We start from the raw sequence: 20,585 nt of genomic DNA, 5'->3' as shown, positions 1-20,585 counted from the left end.
TTTGGAGGAGACAGTTTAGGCCCTGAGGAGCCCGCTGTAGCGACTCCAGGCCCTCTTCCCCTGCTGCTGGGATGAAGGCTTGACCCTGGGCTGCAGCATTCCGACTGTGGGCCCCTATCTGCAGCAGCCTCTGCCTGCCCGAGGGCTAAACCACCCTGAGATGTAGCGGTTATTTGCTTCTGCAGCACCGTCCAGCCCACCCTGACTGGTAGACGCAGGAGACATCCTTTCCACTCCAAAGTGCCCTGCCCACACAGCTGGAAAAAGCACTCTGCTGCCCGAGGTCACCCGGTTAGGCTCTGGAGCAGCTCTCATCATGGCTCCACACTGCCTGCTGCCGGGGGCACCCAGCCTCATATGAATTCCAGCCCCTCCACAACCTAGCACCGGCCCAGGAGCCACCTTCTCCGTCATTCTCTTGCTGGGAGATTGACCTCAAATTACCCCAGCCCCAGTCCCGCCTGGCCTCCGGACCCTCTGTGTCTGCTCCCACCAGCCTCTCTGTCTGGAAGGTTCCCTCCTCTAGGAGCGTGGGGATGCTCTCTGCACACTCTGCTCGGATGTCAGCTTCCTCAGAGACCAGCCTGCCGTCCCTCCAGCCTACCAGACGCCGCCTGCCCATGACGTCATCCCCATCCACCAATGATGGACTCCCATCCCCAACAGGTCCCTGAGCTCTGTGGGACTTGAGTCTGCATCTTTAAAAATCTCCAGAGCTCTTGATAGGGGCTGTTCTTCCACTAAATAAAGGAGAGAGCGAGGAAGGAAGGGAGAGAGAGAAAAACAGGGTGAAGATAATGGACACTTGTAGAGCACCTGGTCCCCACTGAGATGCACGCACCTGGCCCAGCTCACGTGGCCCTGGGACAGCTCCGAGGGTGTGGGTGTGGCCAGCCCAGATGGGCAGCCCAAGAGGCAGTTAGTTTCCCAAGCGCGCACAGCTACTAACTGGTAGAACTTGAACCTGAAGCCAGGACTATCTGTATACAAAGCCCATGTCAGTCCCGCCAGGCCATGACGCTCCCCTGAGCTGTTGGGTTGGACGGCCTCTCAGACTGGGTTTTCTGTGTCAAGTCCTGGCTTCAGCTCTTCTGTCCTTCCTCAGGACGTGACTCTCAACTTCTGACTCAGGAACATGGGAGCTACAGCGATGGGTGATCAGGCGAGGGGAGAGGTGGCGACTATGGCTTGAACTGTGGCCTGAGAACGTGAACCACCACCGTGCATGGACGCAGCCCCACCCCAGGCCTCAGGCCACACCGCTGGGACTGCCTGTGACCCTTGCTGAGGAAGCCTTCTCCATGATTTTCTGATGGCCTGTATACACAGGTGGAAACGCATCACTGATAATACCCATGCCTTGCTCTGGAGAGAATTTCCACAGTCATTCTCTCAGTGTGGTCCTGGGTCTGTGCAGGGAAGCAGTTGTTCTCCCTGTTCACAGTGGGTGACACAAAGACAAGCTCCAGACTTCTGCTTCTTGGGCCCAACTCAGGCAACCCTGTCCCCTCAGCACTCTTTCAGGCCCAGCTCAAACATCCAGGAAATCTTTCACCAACGTGCCAGAATTATATATGCTCTCATCCTCCATTTTCAGATTCAAAGATGAAGTCTAATCTCCTTGGTTTAACACAGAAGCCTGGCACAGAGGATTATCGTTGTTCAGTCGCTAAGTCATGTCTGACTCTTTGAGACCCCATGGACTGGAGCACGCCAGGCTTCCCTGTCCTTCACTGCCTCCTTGCTTGCTCAAACTCATGTGCATTAAGTCAGTGATACCATCCAGCCATCTTATCCTCTGTCAGCCCCTTCTCCTCTTGCCCTCAAACTTTCCCAGCATTAGGATCTTTTCCAGTGAGTCAGCTCTCCACATCAAGTGGCCAAAGTATTGGAGCTTCAGCTTCAGCATCAGTTCTGATGAGTATAGAGGGTTGATTTCCTTTAGAGTTGACTATTTTGACCTCCTTGCAGTCCAAAGGACTCTCAAAAGTCTTCTCCAGCACCACAATTCAAAAGCATCAATTCTTTGGCACTCAGCCTTCTTTATGGTTCACCTCTCACATCTGTACATAACTACTGGAAAAACCATAGCTTTGACTATATGGACCTCTGTCGGCAAAGTAATGTCTCTGTTTTTTAATATGCTGTCTAGGTTTGTCATAGCTTTTCTTCCAAGGAGCAAGAGTCTTAATTTTGTGGCTGCAGTCACTGTCCACAGTGGTTTTGGAGCCCAAGAAAGTAGCTTCTCACTAAATGTTTCATGAATTAAGTACTTTGGACATCCCATCACATAGAATTTACCCTGTGGACTAGAAGCAACTGCTCCCAGTCTAGTATTATTTATAAAGCCCACCCATCCAGCGCCACCTGTGTGAGCTCCACGAAAGCAGGGAGCTTGTCCGCTGGCTCATTTCTGTATCTCCAGTGCCTAGCATGGCCTTGGCAAAGATCAGGCCTTCATGACGGACACTTGTGGCTGCCATGCTTGCACTTGATGACCAATCATGTGCTCCGTGTGTCTTCAAACAGGAGGCACTGTTTCCCAATTGCGACCCCCTACACCGCAGCAGGGGCCCTAGAAAGCTCTGTTGAAGGCAAGCCAGCTGTACTGACTTGGACTTGAGGGTCCTGTCCCAACCATCCGCTGATCTCCGACATTCCAGTCATGTTAACCCCGCCTCAAATTTATCCACACCGTTCATCACGAGGGACTCCATTCAGTACCCGTCATGTGCCAGGGACCAGAGAGGCCAGGGTGGGCTTGCTTGGCTTGCTCCTTTCTTCCCGAGGCAACTTACTACGGAACAGATCAACTTTGTCTTGATGATTAAGCACCCATTTTCTGCCCAACCGCCAGCGAAATGAACACTAACTTTCCTCTGTTTCTTAAACAAACTACTAGGGGCCACCCTTACAGAATCTTTAGATGTCATCTGACACGGCCCTCTTCTGGAGTTAGCTGACGCAGGTGTGACCTGAACCTGAAAACTAAAGGAAGCATTTGGCCACGTCTTGTGCCAGCCAAGCCAGAGGGAACCTGGGGAGGTGATCTGGGGGCAGTGGGCTTTCAAACTGCTTTTATGCAGAGAAACCCATTAAATATTGTGTGGGAGGTTAATATGTAAAATAGCGGCAGTGGTGTGCAGTGAACACAGATTGATTTTTGCACACACAAATGCATGCTTCCTATTTATTTTGCAAACAGTAGATCAGAACAAGGAAGTTGTTTTGATGACAGGGAATGTTGAAACAAGGGTCTATAGATTACAGTCTGACATCAGCTGTACTGTCCAACCACCCCAGCTCAGGAAACATACAAAGGCTACATGGAGGGCGAGGGCACAGTGGTCCAACCAGCACCTCTGTGGATGTGTGATGCAGAAATCACAAGATGATTTATGTAACCTCTTTATATAATGGGAGTATTTCTATCAAAGACCAGCCTGAGGCTTGCTGTCAGCTGTAATCAGAGCAGACAGGCTTCCTGCTTCCTTGGAATGGGAGGTGTGGGGTTGAAATTTGGCTGCTGAGCCGCGGGCTTCCTGTCTTGGCGAAGCTTGCCTTACAACCGAGGCTGAACATCAGCATGGCTGGGCCCTCAGAGCGACTGGAGACCTCATAATGACCTAGGAGAAGTCATAGCCCAGCTCAGACAGTCCCTGTGTCCCTGGCTGCAGTGACAGGGACAAATGTCAGTGTGATTAAGTCCCATATTGGAAGCAATTTCACCACTGGCTATGGAGACAAGCTCTCTGAACTCTACCTATAGCTGGCTGTGTGATCTTGGACCAGTCACTCACTCTCTCTGGGCCTCAGTTTCACGGCTGGATTACATAAGCGGTTCTCAGCCTCCATTTTTACACACATGGACATTGGTGAGGGGCTGGTGTGTCACAAGTCAGTGTTATTTACAAAGGTTCCAAACTTAGCAAATATGCTTTTTCTTAACATAAATTAGAACAATCAGCATAATAAAGTTAGATGTACTCCCTTGCATTCCCCTGTGCTTTCTTGAAAGTGATATGAAAGAGCTGGTAAGTCTGACAACCCAACTCTCAAGGAAGAGAGGATGGGGCGTTGAATTTTCATTCATCATGTGGGGTCTCAGAAAGATCAGGGTTCAGGAAAGAATTTTATGCTGGATGAGGTGAGCACAGACATCTGTGCCTTGTCCTAGGTGTTAGGGGGAATGCAGTCAGTCTGATGTTAGCTATAGGATTTTTGTAGATGCTCTTCATCTAATTGAGAAAGTTTTCTTTTATTCCTAATGTGCAGACATTTGTGTTTTTTTTTTTTTTATAAATCACAAATGTGTGTTGAATATTGTCAAGTGATTTTTTTCCATCAGTTTATATGATCATGTTGTTTTTCTTGTTTATCCTATTGATATGATGGATCATACTGATTGATATTCAAATACTGAACCAGCTTTGCATTCCTGGGGAAAATATCCTATTCACTTGGGGTGTAGAATTCTTTTAATATAAGCTGAATATGCTAACATTTTGTTGCAGAGTTTTTTTCTTTGCTTTTCCCTGTGTTTATTGAATGTATTAGTCTATAGGCTTGTTTTTTTGTAATTTTTTCCCCTAGTGTTGGCTTCATGATAACACTGGCCTCATAAAACGAATTGGGAAGTGTTTCCTTTGCATGTTTTCCCCTAGAAGGGTGTAATATTGATGCTAACTCATCAAATGTTTGATAAGATTCTCCCATGAGAATATCCGGGCCTGGGGATTTATTTTGAGGGAGGTATTTAACCATGGATTCAATGTCTTCAATATTTATAGAGTCACTCAGAATATCTCCTTCCTATTGGATGCACTTTGGGAGTTCGTAGTCTTTTAAGAATGGACCCATCTCCTCTAGGTTATTGAATTTATGTGCGCAGAGTTGTTCATGTTTTTTCTCTTATCATCCTTTTGATATCTGTCAGATCTGCAGTACAATCCCATTTCATCCTTGATGCTAGTGATTTGTGTCTTTTTTTGTCAGCCTTGCTAAACAATCTTATTGATCTTTCAAAGAACAAGCATTTTATTGATTTTCTCTATTGTGTTCTGTTTTCAATTTCATTGATTTCTAGTCTTTATTATTTAACTTTCTTCTTCTTTGGATTTGTTTTGTTTCTCTTTTTCTGGTTTCCTGAACTTAGATTATAGAGATTTTCTTTCCTAATGTAAAAAGTTGGCGCTATAAAATTTCCTCTCAGGGCTGCTTTAGCTGCATCTCACATACTTTGACATGTTTTATTTCCATTTTCAATCGGTTCAGTACATTTTTGTATTTCCCTTGATACATCCTCTTCGACCCTGTGATGGTTGATTTTACGTGTCAACTTGACTCCATTACGAGGTGCCCAGATGTCTGGTTAGTCATGAGTTCTGGGTGTGTCTGTCAGGGTGTTTCTGTAAGAGATGAGAATTTGAAATACTGGACTGAGAAGAAGGCATTGCCCTTCCCAGTGTGGGCGGGCACCACGCAATCTGTGGAGGACCTGAACAAAACAAAAAGCAAAGGAAGGATTTATTTTCTTCCCGGTTCCCTGCTTGAGCAGGAACATCAGTCTTCTCCTGCCATTGAACTGAACCAGGATTGACATATTCAGCTCACCTGGTTCTCAGACCTTTGTACGCAGACTGGAAGCACACTACCAGCTTTGCTGGGCCTCTAGCTTGCATTTGGCACACTAAGAGACCATAGGATCTCTTAGCCTCTATAATTGCATGAGTCAGTGCCTCGTAATAAATCTCTCTCGCCCATATATTCGTGAAATATGTTGTTTTAATTTCTAGCATCTAGAGATTTGAGGAGATCTTTCCGCTATTGATTCTAATTTGATTTCATTAGGGTCAGAGAACATACATAGTGTAATTTAAATTCTTTTAAATTTGTGGACGTTTGTTTAATGAGCCAGGATATGGTCTATCCTAGCAAATATTCCACAAACACCTGAGAAGAATGTATATTCTGCTCTTGGTGGCTGGAGAGTTATATGTCAATTAGATCCTGCTGGCTGATGATGCTGTTCAGTTCCTTTATATCTTTGCTGGTTTTCTGTTTCTATCAGATAGTAGTTCTATCAGTTGCTGAAAGAGGGGTGTCTAAGTATCAACTATAATTGTGGACTTGTCTTTTCCTTTCAGCCTCGTGGGGTTTACTTCATATACTTTGCAGTTCTGTTTTTTGATGCACAAACATTTAGGATGGCTGTGTTTTCTGTTTCTTGGTTGATTGACACTTTAAGTATTACATAATGCTTCTCTTTATCCCTGGTAGTTCTCTCTGTTCTAACATCTACTTTACTTGGTATTAATATAGCCACTCCTGATTTTTAAAAAATTAATACTTGCATAATATATCTTTATTCATCTTTCTACCTTCAACCTGCCTATTACAGTTATATTTGAAGTGAGTCTCTTGTGGGACAATATGTGATTGGATCATTATATTAATCAACTCTGCCAATCTCTTCTAATTTTTATGCCATTTAAGTTACATTAACTGATGAAATGTTAGGGCTTAAATCTGACATGCGGTCATTTGTTTTCTGTTTTTTTTTTTTTTAATGTATCTCTTCATATAGTTTTTTTTTTCTTTTTTAGTGGTTGCCCTACATATTTCAGTGTACATGCATAACTTGTTATTTTCATCATGTTACCATCATTTTACTGTTGTCTTAGATCAGTGCTTCTCTATCTGATGCCAGGCCCTTCCCCAGACCAGCAAATTCAGAATCTTTTCTTGGATGGGATGAGGGAGGTGAGTCAGACCCTGTTTTTTTGTTTTGTTTTTTTTTAACCAGTTGATTCTAATGTGCAGCCAGGCTGGGAAGTTCAGTCCCTGGGTGCTCTCTGAGACTCTTTCCAGGACAGATAAATTAGGCAGGTGAAGATTCTCAGAGAGCCTGGAAACCTGTCCAGGTCCAAAGCCTCATTATAGTTCCAAGACTAGAAGTCACTTAGTACACTAAAGCACTACCCTTATGGCAGAAAGCAAAGAACTAAAGAGCCTCTTGATGAAAGTGAAAGAGGAGAGTGAATAAGCAGGCTTAAAACTCAACATTCAGAAAACTAAGATCATGACATCCAGTCCCATCACTTCATGGCAAATAGATGGGAAAACAAGTGAGGGACTTTAATTTTGGGGGCTCCAAAATCACTGCAGATAGTGACTGCAGCCATGAAATTAAAAGACACTTGCTCCTTAGATAAAAAGCTATGACCAACCTAGACAGCTTATTAAAAAGCAGAGACATTGCTCAGCCAACAAAGGTCAATCTAGTCGAAGCTACGATTTTTCCAGTGGTCATATATGGATGTGAGAGTTAGACCATAAAGAAAGCTGAGAGGAGGAGGGACCGAGGAAAAAAAAAAAAAGAAAGCTGAGTGCCAAAGAACTGATGCTTTTGAATGGCGGTGTTGGAGAAGACTCCTGAGAGTCCCTTGGACTTCAAGGAGGTTAAACCAGTCCATCCTAAAGGAAATCAGTCCTGAATATTCATTGGAAGGATTGATGCTGAAGCTGAAACTCTGGTATTTTGGCCACCTAATGCGAAGAACTAACTCATTGGAAAAGACACTGATGCTGGGAAAGATTGAAGGCAGGAGGCGAAAGGGACAACAGAGGATAAGCTGGTTGGATGGCATCACTGACTCAATGGATGTGAGTTTGAGCAAGCTCTGGGAGTTGGTAATGGACAGAGAAGCCTGGCATGCTGCAGTCCATGGAGCTGCAAAGAGTCGGACACGACTGAGTGACTGAACTGGACACTAAAGCAAACTTTCAGATGTGGTTAGGAAGAATAAGACAGACACGTGTCTGCCTCACCAAGGAGGGCTCTGCTCTTTGCCCATGCTCAGTTTCTCTAAAATCAGTGCTCCTGATTGTTCTGGAGGCTGGCCATTTACAAAACACCTCAGTCACTGAGTGAGCATCAGGAGATAGAGGAAAGGCTCAGGACCCTTTGCCACCAGGCTTGGGGCCAGATCCCAGCCAACGAACCAGCCTTTTATCATTTCCTTTACAGATGGTCGTCGGACGCCTGTTGTTCACTTCCATCCCCATTGGTCACTGCCTTCCCCATGCAGACATCACTAATAGATCACAACACCCTCTCCTGCTGACCCCTGCAGTGGCGCTGTACCTTTCAGCAGCCTTGACTAAACAAATAAGGTAAAACCTGTGTTCAATCCCTACCCAGCTTAAGGGCACCTTGAACTCTCTTAATCCACTTGATATCATATTCATTTTTTTTACATCCCACTGCCTGGAATCAAAGTTAGCTTGGAACACACTTATCAAACACCTCATTTTCTTTATAGATCTAGCTTTCAGACTTCACTGGCTAATGAATTCCTTCTGGCCAGAATCACTGTCCACTTGTGCATCCTCATGTCACATGGTTATATATCCTTTGTTCAGGGGCTGAGCAGCAGGTGAGACTTAGAGACATCTTAAGGAAAAAGTGAAGGGTAAAGCCCCTTAGGGAAGCACTCTGGGGGATACACCTAGAGTGGAGGCTGGCTCCACCACTTCTTAACTCTGGCACTTTGGGCAGGTCAGCTAATCACACCGAGCTTCAATTTTTCTCTCTGTGAAATGGAGACATGGAGAGTTACGCAGGACTCTTCTAAGGATAGTCAGAGCCCAGTGGTTTGGTTCCAAAGTATTTAATGAGCACCTACTCTGTGCAAGGCATTCTATGAAGCACAAGAGATGCCAAAATAAATAAGACATCCATGCTTACAGCCTAGCAAATAGACCTCTTATTTCTACGCCATAGAGAATGTTCCAAAAATGTTATCTGTATCAACTCCTTCATAACAAGCTGGCTGTTGCTATCATCCCCACTCTACAGATGAGAAGACTGAGCCACAGGCTGACTAGGGGACTTGCCCAAGACATCACAGCTAGAAGAGGTGAAACTGGAGTTCAACCCCAGCAGATTATCATAGGTTTATGATAATAAGCTCTGAGTCTCAGGTTCTTCATCTTTAAAATGAAGTTCCCTGGCAGGGCAGATAATGGGAAGTAAGAAATATCATCTTGGAAAAAGACTAACGAGGTGCCTGGCTCATAGTTGATGCCCTTCCCTCTCCTTCGCTTCCCCTTTGTGCTGGATCCAAAACTGCCCAGGTGAAGTCCACCTTGGGCTTGTCTCACCCATAGAGGGGCTGATTTGACAGGAGTGACATGGAAGTAGTATCTCAGTGCCCCTGTGGACGCCCCCAGTGGACCAGGGTTCCACTTCTCACCATGAGAGATCCCATTCTGGTCCCTGCCACCCTTCACATGCCCCATCACCTTGACTGTATCTTCTGGCGCCTTTCTGATGTGTCTCTTCACCTCACCCAGGACACCAGCCCGGGAAGAAAAGTCCGTTTAATCTCAACTGCCAACTCGGATTTGATTGGTGATGGCTGGCGGGTGCCCCTGGAAAGATTCTGAGGGCCCCTCGGGGCTTAGCAGTGAGAATGCCGCAATCAGCTAGTGATGTCTTCCATGGGCCTGGATTAGCTAGGTGTCCCTGGATCCAGTCTGAGATCACAGGATGCAAAACTCGGCATTCTGGTAACCCATCACAGGATGCTAAGGTTGACATGCTGGTAACCCAGTCTCTGGGGTTTTCATTAAGGGAACAGGGCAAAGAGAAGGGAAGTGACTCCCCAAGGACTCAAGAGCTCCCACGCTCCAGGCCAGAGTTCACTGATTCAGTTCAACAGACTGAGACTGGGGTGTTAGGAATGTTGGAGAATGGAGCCAGAAAGAACTTTAGTGCAATGGAGGGGGGAGGTCGCCCCAGGGAGCAGGGCAGGGTAAGGCGAGAAAGGAAGTTGTCCTCCGTGTGTATTTGCACGTGTGTGTGCTAAGTCGCTTCGGTCGTGTCCTACACTTTGTGACCCCACGGACTGTAGCCCACCAGGCTCCTCTGTCCATGGGATTCTTCAGGCAGGAATACTGGAGTAGGTTGCCATACTCTCCTCTAGAGGATCTTCCTGACCCAGGGATTGAACCCTCTTCTCCTCCATCTCCTGCACTGGCAGGTGGGTTCTTTACCACTAGCGCCACCTGGGAAGCCGTATTTGCATGCAGTAGGCGCATAATAAAGCCTGTCGAATATGATTCAGTGAACAAACTAGAATATGGAGCAAAATGACTGGTTGGCTTCCAAGCCATCTTGGAAACTCGACAGTCGCCTCCCAATGTGTAAACAGCAGGTGCCTCTGCAATGCTTGGCCCTCCTGGCCACAGCTCTCCCTCTTGGCTGCTTTGCACAAACAACACACTCTCATCTTCAAAGAGGAGCCTTTGCCCCCTGGGAATGGGATTCCCCCAGAGAAAGGTGGTGGGGCAGGGGCCTGACGCCCCTTGAACCCCACAATGTGCTGAGAGTTTTATACCTGCCGTCTCATTTAATCCTCAGTGAACGAATGAATGAATGAAACTTTCTAAGATGAGAGTTAGCTTTCCCATTTGACAGGTTAAGAAACTGAGGTTTGGGGAGTTCAAATGCTTTACTGTCACTGTACTGAGCAGGAGAAGGGCTGGGTCTGACCTCAGTCTGTGTCTACACCACTGCACCCCTCAGAGAAGTTGGGGGGCATTGTCCCCTCTTGTCTGGCCTCTTGGATTTCCAGCCCTGTACTTCCCACCTGGGGCATCTGCTCCTCTTTGGTCCTGCACAGTGGACTCCTTTTCATCATCTAACTTTTGCTTCCTGACCTCTGATTGCAATTCTGTATGTCACCCAAATCCAACCCAAAATATATCTTTAAAGGATCCTCTGAACAAAGTCTTGCCACAGGAGAGGAACAATTACGTAACTAGCAAATGGGCTCTTCAAGCCTGCTTCGTGGATTCCCTTCCCAGGGTCCTTCACGGGTCCTGACTAGGTAGGAGGGGAGGAAGAAGAGTTACCACGGGACTTCCTCAGTGATCCAGAGGTTAAGAATCCTCCTTGCAATGCAAGAGACACAGGTTCGATCCCTGGTCAGGGAACTAAGATCCCCACATGGAGACCACACACCACAACTGGCGGATCCACACTCTGCAGTGAAAGATCCCACACGCCACAGCTAAGACCCCAAGCAGCCAAATAAACGAACAGATAAATAAATGAGAAGAGTTACCATGGTGAACGCAGTGCCCACTCACCTCTGCCCCCACGCCAGACCTGAGCTCTTCTGGCCAACATCATCCCCCTTGTACTGTGTTCCTGGGTTTGTTTCATGCAACCACAGTTCTCCTTGCTTTTTCTCAATCACCAGGCACTCCATCTTTGCATTTGCTGGTCCCGCTTTCAGGAACTCCCTTCCCGCCACCTAGTGATATAAATAAAGTTTTACTGGGACACAGCCATGCCCTGATCCATCTATGCCACTTAGGGGCAAGAGTGGCTGCGACAGACACCAGAGGGCATACAAAGCCAGAAGTATTTACCATCCGGTCCTTTATAGAAAACTCCATTTATGTCTTTATCCCCCCTATCCTCCTGCTGCGTTCTCTGCTTTATTCTTCCCATCGCACTCACCTCCATGAAGCCCTGTGGATGTTTACTCACCTGCTTTACTGCCTGACACCACTAGAGGTCAGCCGCACGGAAGGCAGGAACTTGGACTCCTGCTAACTTGATTGTCCCAGTGCCTAGAACAGTACTGCACACGTGGTGCTGGAGAAGTAAGTTCTCAATGAATGAATGTTTCCCACACTCCGGGACACTGGTCTGGCCCATACCTCTGGGCCTTTGACTCAGTTTCCTTTGCCAGGTCTCTCCCCAGGGAGGCTGAGTCCCGTTATGAATGGATGCAGTCCCCGGGGAAACTCAGCCTGGGTTCAGGCAAGCCCTGCACCACTTCCATGTCATGAAGTTCTCATCATATTAAAAAAAAAAAAAATTAACACATTCTAACTTAGAGGGAGATGCAGACATGGTGATGTTTGAAATGTTTACATGTGACAGAATAATAATACTCTCCTAACACAGAAGGCAATGGCAACCCACTCCAGTACTTTTGCCTGGATACTCCCATGGACGGAGGAGCCTGGTAGGCTGCAGTCCATGGGGTTGCTAAGAGTCGGATGTGACTGAGCAACTTCACTTTCACTTTTCACTTTGATGCATTGGAGAAGGAAATGGCAACCCATTCCAGTGTTCTTGCCTGGAGAATCCTAGAGACAGGGGAGCCTGGTGGGCTGCCGTCTATGGGGTCGCACAGAGTCAGACACGACTGAAGTGACTTAGCAGCAGCAGCAACACAGAAAAGCTTTGCAATATAATGGTGAAACTTACACGATAGTTACAGAGTTTATTTTTGCTTTTAATTCAATTCAGTTAAAATATTAATTGACATCTATTACAATAAGGTAAATAATTAATTTTGAAATAGTTAAAGTGAAGGTTAACTCAGATGTTGATGAACAGTGCCCGGGAGGACACAGGTGAATGATATTAGAGAGTCACTCCTTTTCTTCTGTCCTTGATCCTATGAAATGGTCATCTCGTTGGAGGGAATGTCCAAAGCCTGGACCAGAAAAAGCAAATCCAAAACCTCAATGCTGGAGCACTTCTAACTCCCCTTAAGACACCTGGAGCAGTGTAGGAGGGTCTCTGCCCTGCCATCAGCTTCCCCTCCATTCCCACTCAACCTGCCCCCCTGGGTCCTTGTGAGTCCCTATCAGACGCCCCCTGTCGGGAGCTTCCCTTGAAACCAGTAAGCCCTTGTCAGAGCACTACATCCATCTATAAGGAGACACACAGGAGCTCAGGTTCACTCCCCAAATCCTCCACCACCGCAGGGCAGAGGATAAGAACTGAGCCCTGGGGCAGCTGGATCTTCTCCTGGGATCTTCTCCTATGTTCCAGAGAACATAGTTTTTTGATGGCTACTTGAGTGGTGGTCATAATTTCTTCTGCAAAGACAGTACATTTTGGTTTTGGGTTTGTTTGTTTTTGAGTGTGTGTCGGGGGGGCGGGGGTGGGTCATGCCATGCAGCCTGTGGGATTTCAGTTCCCTGCCCAGAGACTGAACCTGAGCCGTGGCAGTGAAAGCCTGGAATCCCAACCATAGGCCACCAGGGAACTCCCATAGATAGTGCTTTAAATTTTTGGCCACACCATGTGACATGTGGGATTTTAGTTCCCTGACCAGAGATTGAACCCAGGTCCTCTGCATAGGGATGGTGGAGTCTTAACCACTGTGCCACCAGGGTCCTGACGGTGCATTTTGTATATGAGCTTACTTAGGGCTTCCCAAGAGGCCCTAGTGCTAAAGAACTGCCTGCCAGTGTAGGAGACATAAGAGACGTGGGTTCGATCCCTGGGTTGGGGAGATCCGCTGGAGGAGGAAATGGCAACCCACCCCAGTATTCTTGCCTGGAGAATCCTTTGGACGGAGGAGCAGGATATGGCCCACAGGGTCGCAAAGAGTCGGACACGACTGAAGCAACTTAGCACTGTGGCCTGAAAGCCTGGCCAACTGATTCTTCACTTCCTGTCTTAGCTGCCTGCCAGGACCCTAAGGGCTCCTGCGAATCTCTCTCTCCAGCTACACCGTGAACCACAGGACAGAAATAGCAGGGACTTTGGAGGCCATGAGAAACCCATGGGAGTTGGGGTGAGGGGCGTGCCCAGTCCTGCCACTTACCAGCTGGGTGACTAAAGACAAGCCACTCAACCAATCTGAGCCTCAGTTTTACCTCTGTCGCCTACCAGCCTTGCCCTTGAAGAAGCCCAGATAACACAGGCCTGTGCTTAGCCCACGGCTGGCCGGTGGGCAGCATTTCCCATTCATTTCATCAGTCCAGTTCAGCTCAGTCGCTCAGTCGTGTCTGACTCTTTGCGACCCATGGACTGCAGCACGCCTGGACAGGCTTCCCTGTCCATCACCAACTCCTGCAGCTTGCTCAAACTCATGTCCATCGAGTTGGTGATGCCATCCATCCATCTCATACTCTGTCATCCATCCCCTTTCATTTCATGTGACCTCCTTATTAATCAGGTGAGGAAACTAAAGCTGAGAGGTGAAACGGCTTGTCCAAAGCACCCTGGTGAACGAGTGGCATGTGAGGTCAAGCTTCCTGACTCTGAAAGCAGAGCTCCCACCCTCTCTTTTGAGCCTTTTTTTTTTCTGCACTGTTGGTTGGCTAAGAGAGGAAAATGCGGGGTTCGTCTGTGGGTGCTCGGCTTTGACCTCAAGTGACCACAAGGGGGCGCCCTCTGAATTGTTCAGCGTCTCCTGTGTTCCAGGTGAGGGAGACTTTAGGTCCTGCCCCAAGGTTCATGGTCTCCCCGGCAGGCAGCCCAAGCTCCCACCCCATCAGGCTTCTGAAGGGAGCCCTTCACGTCCCACCCCATCCAGCACCTTCCAGAGCCCCTGCCCACCTCCTTCCTGCCCCCACCTCCCACCTCCCACCCCAGGAAGATCTAGTCTCCATTTCTGAATAGATCTGGGATCCGTGGAAGCCCCTCCTTGTTTCTGCTGAGCAGGGTGTTCAGGATCACATTGATGTTTGTTCATTGCTTCCACCCACACCCCCAAACATCTACCCACTGACATCTGCTCAGCACTTGCTGGTAGGAGGGTGAGGCCAGGCCTGGGAGATGGAGCAGGGCCCAAGGGAGTCACCTGCCTCTCGGAGGGAATGTTCCAGGAGGGGAGGGGGACTTAGTTACGACACTGATGACAAGGTGTACTTCATCACGTTACTGGGGATGAGGGTGGGACCCCAGGGCAGTTTCTGGAGGCCGGTTCTCCTGATTTGCATTCTCAAAGAAGCAAAGGAGTTGTCCAAGTAAAGAAAGCCCCTGGTTCAAAGAAGTCACAGGGGGAGACCCATGCCTTTGGGTGAGGATGCCCACTCTGGACCCTTCTCCCCATCTGTAAATGGGAATAACAATTCATGCCTATTCTACCTCCTCTTAGAATGAAAAAGGATACAGCAACTAACAATGGGAGCAGGCTGGAAATGCTAAAAAAAAAAAAAAAAAAAAAAAAACCTACACCAACACGGGTATTAAACAATATATTGCAGCACCAGAGTTTTCGTCTCTCACGAGGCTCTACTCAGTAAGCCTCCAGGTCACGGTCTCCAGCATGCAACCTTCCTTCCTTGACCTGCTTGCAGATGTATTTCCTGGGTCCCTAATGACAGTCCCTGCGGGGCTCCTGCTGCTGACCCTGCCAGGGCCGCCCTCCCCTTTTCCTTCCTCAGCTTCCCCGGAGTCATTTTAAGTTTCTTGTATAAGACCTATTAGAATAAAGGCAAGAAGAAAGACAAGCCAGGCTCCCTGGAGACCATCCTGCAGCTCTTAGAAGATTAAGTCTATGGAAATGATCCCAGGTGGCTATGGGCACCATGCCCCCTGCACCCTGAGGCTGCCGGCCAGGAGGACCCGACTCTGGGGTGAAAAGCACTGTTTGAATGTTGGCATTGCCTCATCACCCCTTTTCCATCATTTTAGACTCACAGATGACAAGCTAGCTTCAAATTTCATTTTTCCGAAGAGTCCTTCTGGTCTGGGGCGGGGGTGGAGTGAGAAGGGAGCCCCTTGATACCGTAACCACACCCTCCTGGGGTTCAGTGGACCACTTTCAAGGAGCCCAAAAGCACGCTTACGTTCCAAAGCCTGTGGTTCACTTTGCTTTGCGTTCTCTCCTCGCCTGGCCATGCATCACCAAGTGTGCTAGTCTCCACTCCTCCCAAAGGCATTCTCCTGGAGGGCAGGATGGAACCATCTGAGATCTCACTCAGATAAGTGGGGAAGCATTGTCAGAGACCAAGCGGCCTCTCTGGGGCTCTGATTGACCTGGGAGTCCCCGCCTCTGCCCCGAGATGGGAGGCCTGCTGAGGGTCCTGGGCTCTGGGTCCAGGATCAAAGGCTCAGCAGGATTTGGGGAGGGTCTTTCTCTCCCTGGTCAAGGAGGAGTGGGATCACCACCCACTACCATGAGAAACTGGAGGCTCGTATACCTATCAGGCACCCTTCCCAGACCTCTTCCTAGGGAAGCCACCTTAAATGCCCATTTTAACCAGATTTCAAATGGCTTTGAAGGCTGAGATGACCACATCTCATTCAGATGTATGTGACTGTAAAGGAGCATGGACTTGGGGACTTCCCTGCTGGTCCAGTGGCTAAGAGTCCGTCCCAGATGCTGCAACTAAGAACTGGCACAGCCAAAAAAATAAAAATAGTTTTCTTAAAAAAAAAAGAGAGTGGACATGGACACGTATGAATCAGGAAGTGAATGGCTGGAGTTGACAGCGCTCCGGGTCCTGGGCCAGGGTCAGCCTGAGTGTCAGCTGCCTCTCTCGCCGGCTTGGCCACGACCTCCTCCCCATCCTCTCTAAGCTTCTTCTCTGCTCCTCCCTCCCAAGAATACACGCCAGGTGCCTGAGCCTCCAGGCCTGAGGACTTTCGGGCCATTCCGCCGGACACCCAGCAGAGGTGCTCCGAGGTGTTACTCTGTGGCCGGGCTTCCCCAGGATGCTGGGACACAGCAGACACCTAGGAGAGCCCAGCCCGTTCCATCATGTGCAAAAGACAGACCCTGAACACATCCAAGCTTCTGGCCTTGATTCCCAAGCAGGGAATAACAGGGGCCGTGAGACAGGTCAGGGAGGGCCTTTCTGGGAAGGGGACATGTAATCTGGGACCTGAATGTCAAGGTGAGAGTAGGTATCTCCCAGAGAGAGCCCCTGATGTGGGGATGCATGGGCTTTCAAGAAAAAGGGAGTGATCTTTGACCTGAGCAAGCAGATGAACAGGAGGGATATTTTCTGGGAAAAGAAAAGCAGAGGCAGGAGTGAGTTTGTGGGAGGAAATCCAGAGTTCAGGTCTGGCCACCGTAAACCTGATATATCACTTAGACATGGATCTGGAGTGACGTGAGGGCAGATAGAAACGTGAGCTCGGATTCTTAGGGAAAGCGGGAGTGTGGGAGACCACGATGGACCAGTGTCTAAGGCCTGGGAGTTAGAGGAGATTGCTGAGTCGTGCCCAGGTCTTAGAATTTATCATAAAAGTGACTGAGGCACCACACAGAGGCTGATGCCATTGAAAGAAACTTTAATGTACTCATAGCTCCCCCTAGAAACAGGAGGATCGCATGCCAGGCACGGTCACAGGGAAGCACCAGGGCTGGTGGGTCAGAGGCAGAAAAAAGCAAGGTGGGGGGGGGGGGGGGCTGGGCCACTGCCTTCATTGGTGTTTCTGCAGACAAGGCAGGGCCAGGCACCAAGAACAGCTGGGGCCTGGAGAGCTTGAATAATTTGGGACGGGGTAGCGGACTCAGGGCACAGGGGAGATCTCTAGCTGTAGGCACTGGGCCTGGGTGCTGAAGTGGTGGGGGGTGGGTGGAGACCAATAGGGCGGTTGGGGATGTGGACGCAGGCTGGGCTGGAGGGTTTGTAGTATGATTTCCACACACCTTGGAGAGCTGGATTGCAGGGCAGATGGGAACGACTTTGGAGTTTGGCGCTTGGATTTGTGAATGCCGCAAACAAGTGACTCCAACAGGAAAGTCAACTGGGGCCACATAGAGGGTGGGTTTTTAAAGGGGACCCCACTGAAGCCAGGGGACCAGCAATTAGATGAGATTTGCAGGGCACCGAGCAGGGTCAGCAGAGGTGAGGGAGTCAAGAGCGCCTTCTTTGGGGATTTGAGTTGACAGATTCTTTAGCAAATTGAGGCTTGGACGTGGAGTCTGGGAGGGAGCTAGACTGCAGCCTGAAGGCTGGTGGCAGCAGGGAGAAGAAAGGGGGCACTCTTGTCCCTTTGGGGCTCATTTCCCTCCATCATCCCCCACCTAGTGTCCAAGCGCTAGTTCTCTGAAGTCATGTGGGGCAAGAGCCAAAGTCTGCACTCCAGGACTTTGAAGTCTTCATGCTGCCCTTTATTTTTTCTCCTTTGCAGGTATCATGCCCTCCACCTGTTGTACCCCGACTTCTTTCTGGAAAACTCCTACTCATCCATCAAGACACAGCCCAAGTATCACCCCCTCCAGAAGTCTCCCAGTACTCGCCATTCACAATTGATTAACTCCTTGGAGCTCCCGCAGCACCCACTTGGGCTTCTCTCCTGGTTTCTATTATTCTATACTTGCCTCCCCTTCTCTTCCCCTCAGGCTGGGGAAATTACTTCCTGCATGCTAAGTTGCTTCAGTAGTGTCTGACTCTTTACAACCCTATGGACTATAGCCTGCCTCCTCTGTCCATGAGATTCTCTGGGCAGATACTGGAGTGGGTTGTCATGCTCTGCTTCAGGGGATCTTCCTGACCCAGGGATCGAACCCATGTCTCTTACATCTCCTGCACTGGCAGGTGGGTTCTTAACCACTAGCGCCACCTGGGACTTCCCTAATTGCTTCCTAGGTGCCCTAAAGGAGATCACATGTCCTGCCCTTAGTCCATCCAGGGGCCTCAGGCCCCCTTGAGAAGCAAGGTGAACAAAGAGTGAGTTAAGCTGTCCCAGCCCCTCCTGACTGCAGTGTGTTTCTAAGCATTTTAGGTAGAAGAAGTTTGTCACTACTGGAGGGGAACTTGACAATTAGAAACCCAGGCAGTGCCTAGATCCCCATGGACAGGCAGGGGGATATTTCTTTAGTAAAATCTCATGTCTGCAGTGTCAGGCAAGATGACGACAAGAAGGCCTTTGCATGACTGCACGAGTCTTAGAGAAGATGCTTCCTGATCTTTTGTTTTACAGATGGGGAGGCTCAGAGGTGGGAGGGGCCTGACCAGGTCACCAGGCAGTGCTGTGACCTGCCTGTGCTGGGGATGGGCTTGGCTCAGAGCTTGGAACTGGCGCGTCATGGCCCACAGTGGCTTACTGACAGCAACTCAAACTACACAGCAGCTAGTGGGAACCCCGGCACTTAACACTGGGGGTGCAGGGTGGGCAGCTTTGAGTGTCAGCTGGTCACCCTGTGGTCCAGACAGGTCCAACCCTGTATGGCCCCCTTGTCGGCCCGGGCAGTGGGAGATGGTGCCCCAAGGCGCCCCCTGCTGGAGGGGCAGTTAAAGGACTCTGCCCCCAGAGCCGGCAGGACACAGGCTTGCCACTCTCATCGGCTTCCAGCCCCACCTGCATGGATTCCAAGTTCAAGGTGTGAGAGTGGGTGCAAGAGATTATCCTGGAAGAGCCTTCACTGGTCCCTGCGACAGAGTAGGGCTCTCCAGGAGGGTGCTAGCACCCAAGTGGGGAGAAGTAAAGCTTGTACCAGGAGCAAGGATCCAGGCGCAGCAGCAGCAGTCCTGGTGGGAGAGGACAGCCAGCGGGTGGGGCTGAAACACCCTGGGGGGGGGGGGCGGCTGGCGCACGGGGGCCGGAGACCAGAGCCCAGAGAGGGGGCTAAGGCAAGCAGGAAGGCCAGGTCCTTGCTCCTTCACTGCACACTGTGCGTCCTGTACAGAGTCCCACTGGGAGACACAGCCTCTCCCCCTGGCCCCCTCTGGTTGGTCAGGAACCCAGCCCTCACCTGCCAGTCTGGGCCTCGGGGTGCTCCCAGCCAGGGGCTGGAGCCTGTCCTGGACACAGACTGGAAGGAGCACATGGCAACCCAGGATCAGGAAGATGCAGGGCATTGTGGAACCTGCACCTCCTTCAGAGAGACGAGCAGACCGCTGTTCTACGGCAGCTTTAGAGAGAGGAGGGAGCATTGCCCAGAGACAGGGCTGGAGGTGGAAGCAGAAGGCGTCCCTGTCTGCCTGCCTCCTCGCGCTCCCCAGACTCCCAGGCAGGGTTCCTGGTGAGCTGGCGACACACGACAGATGCTCCAGTGGGGCGTATCCATCATATGAGGAGACACAGCAGTGATTTTCCGCTTCTTTATCAAAGACCTTGGGTCTCCTTGGGTCGTCTCCGATTTGCCAGGTCTCCCTGGCTCTAGCAGGAAGGATGTCACCATTGAGTGAAGATGCAGGAGAAAGGAAGGCAGTCCTCGTCCGCTTCTGGACGGATCATTCATGATACGCATGGTCCGAAGGGTGAGCCTCAGACTCCAGACTTGAGCCCACCCTGCTTCTGGAACCTCGTCATTCCCCGTGGACAGTAGAGTTACACACATGCCTGGTCCCCTAAAGATCTAGAGTAGAAAGTAAAAAGTGACTGTCACTTCCCCCCTGCCCCAGCCTCCGAGGTCCCCTCTCTGTGTTATTGTGGTTGTTAGTCACTAAATCGTGTCCGACTCTTTGAGACCCCCATGGACTGCAGCACGCCAGGCCTCCCTGTCCCTCACTGCCTCCCGGCGTTTGCCCAAGTTCATGTCCATTGAATCCGTGATGCTATCCAATCATCCCCCTTTCTGTAGGTAGCCACATTTCCACAGAGATAGTCTAGGCAGCTCCAGCTGCTTGTGTGGACAAGAATATTTTCCAGCTCCTTCTGTTTCTGTACCCTATCCACAAAGGGCAGCACAGTCCTTCTGACCATGAGTCTGTGCTAACTTTTTCTACTGACTTGACTTTAGTGATCAGTCCACAGCAGTATGTAAATGAGCTCCTGCATTAAGTCAGGCACTTTACTGGTCTCCCCAGGCTGGTCTTCCATCCCTGAAGCCACAATTGTGTCCGATACTAACTAAGAT

Source organism: Ovis canadensis, chromosome 18 (assembly GCF_042477335.2).
Source record: "Ovis canadensis isolate MfBH-ARS-UI-01 breed Bighorn chromosome 18, ARS-UI_OviCan_v2, whole genome shotgun sequence".
Lineage (NCBI taxonomy): Eukaryota > Metazoa > Chordata > Mammalia > Artiodactyla > Bovidae > Ovis > Ovis canadensis.
Note: the sequence above shows the minus strand (reverse complement) of the source record.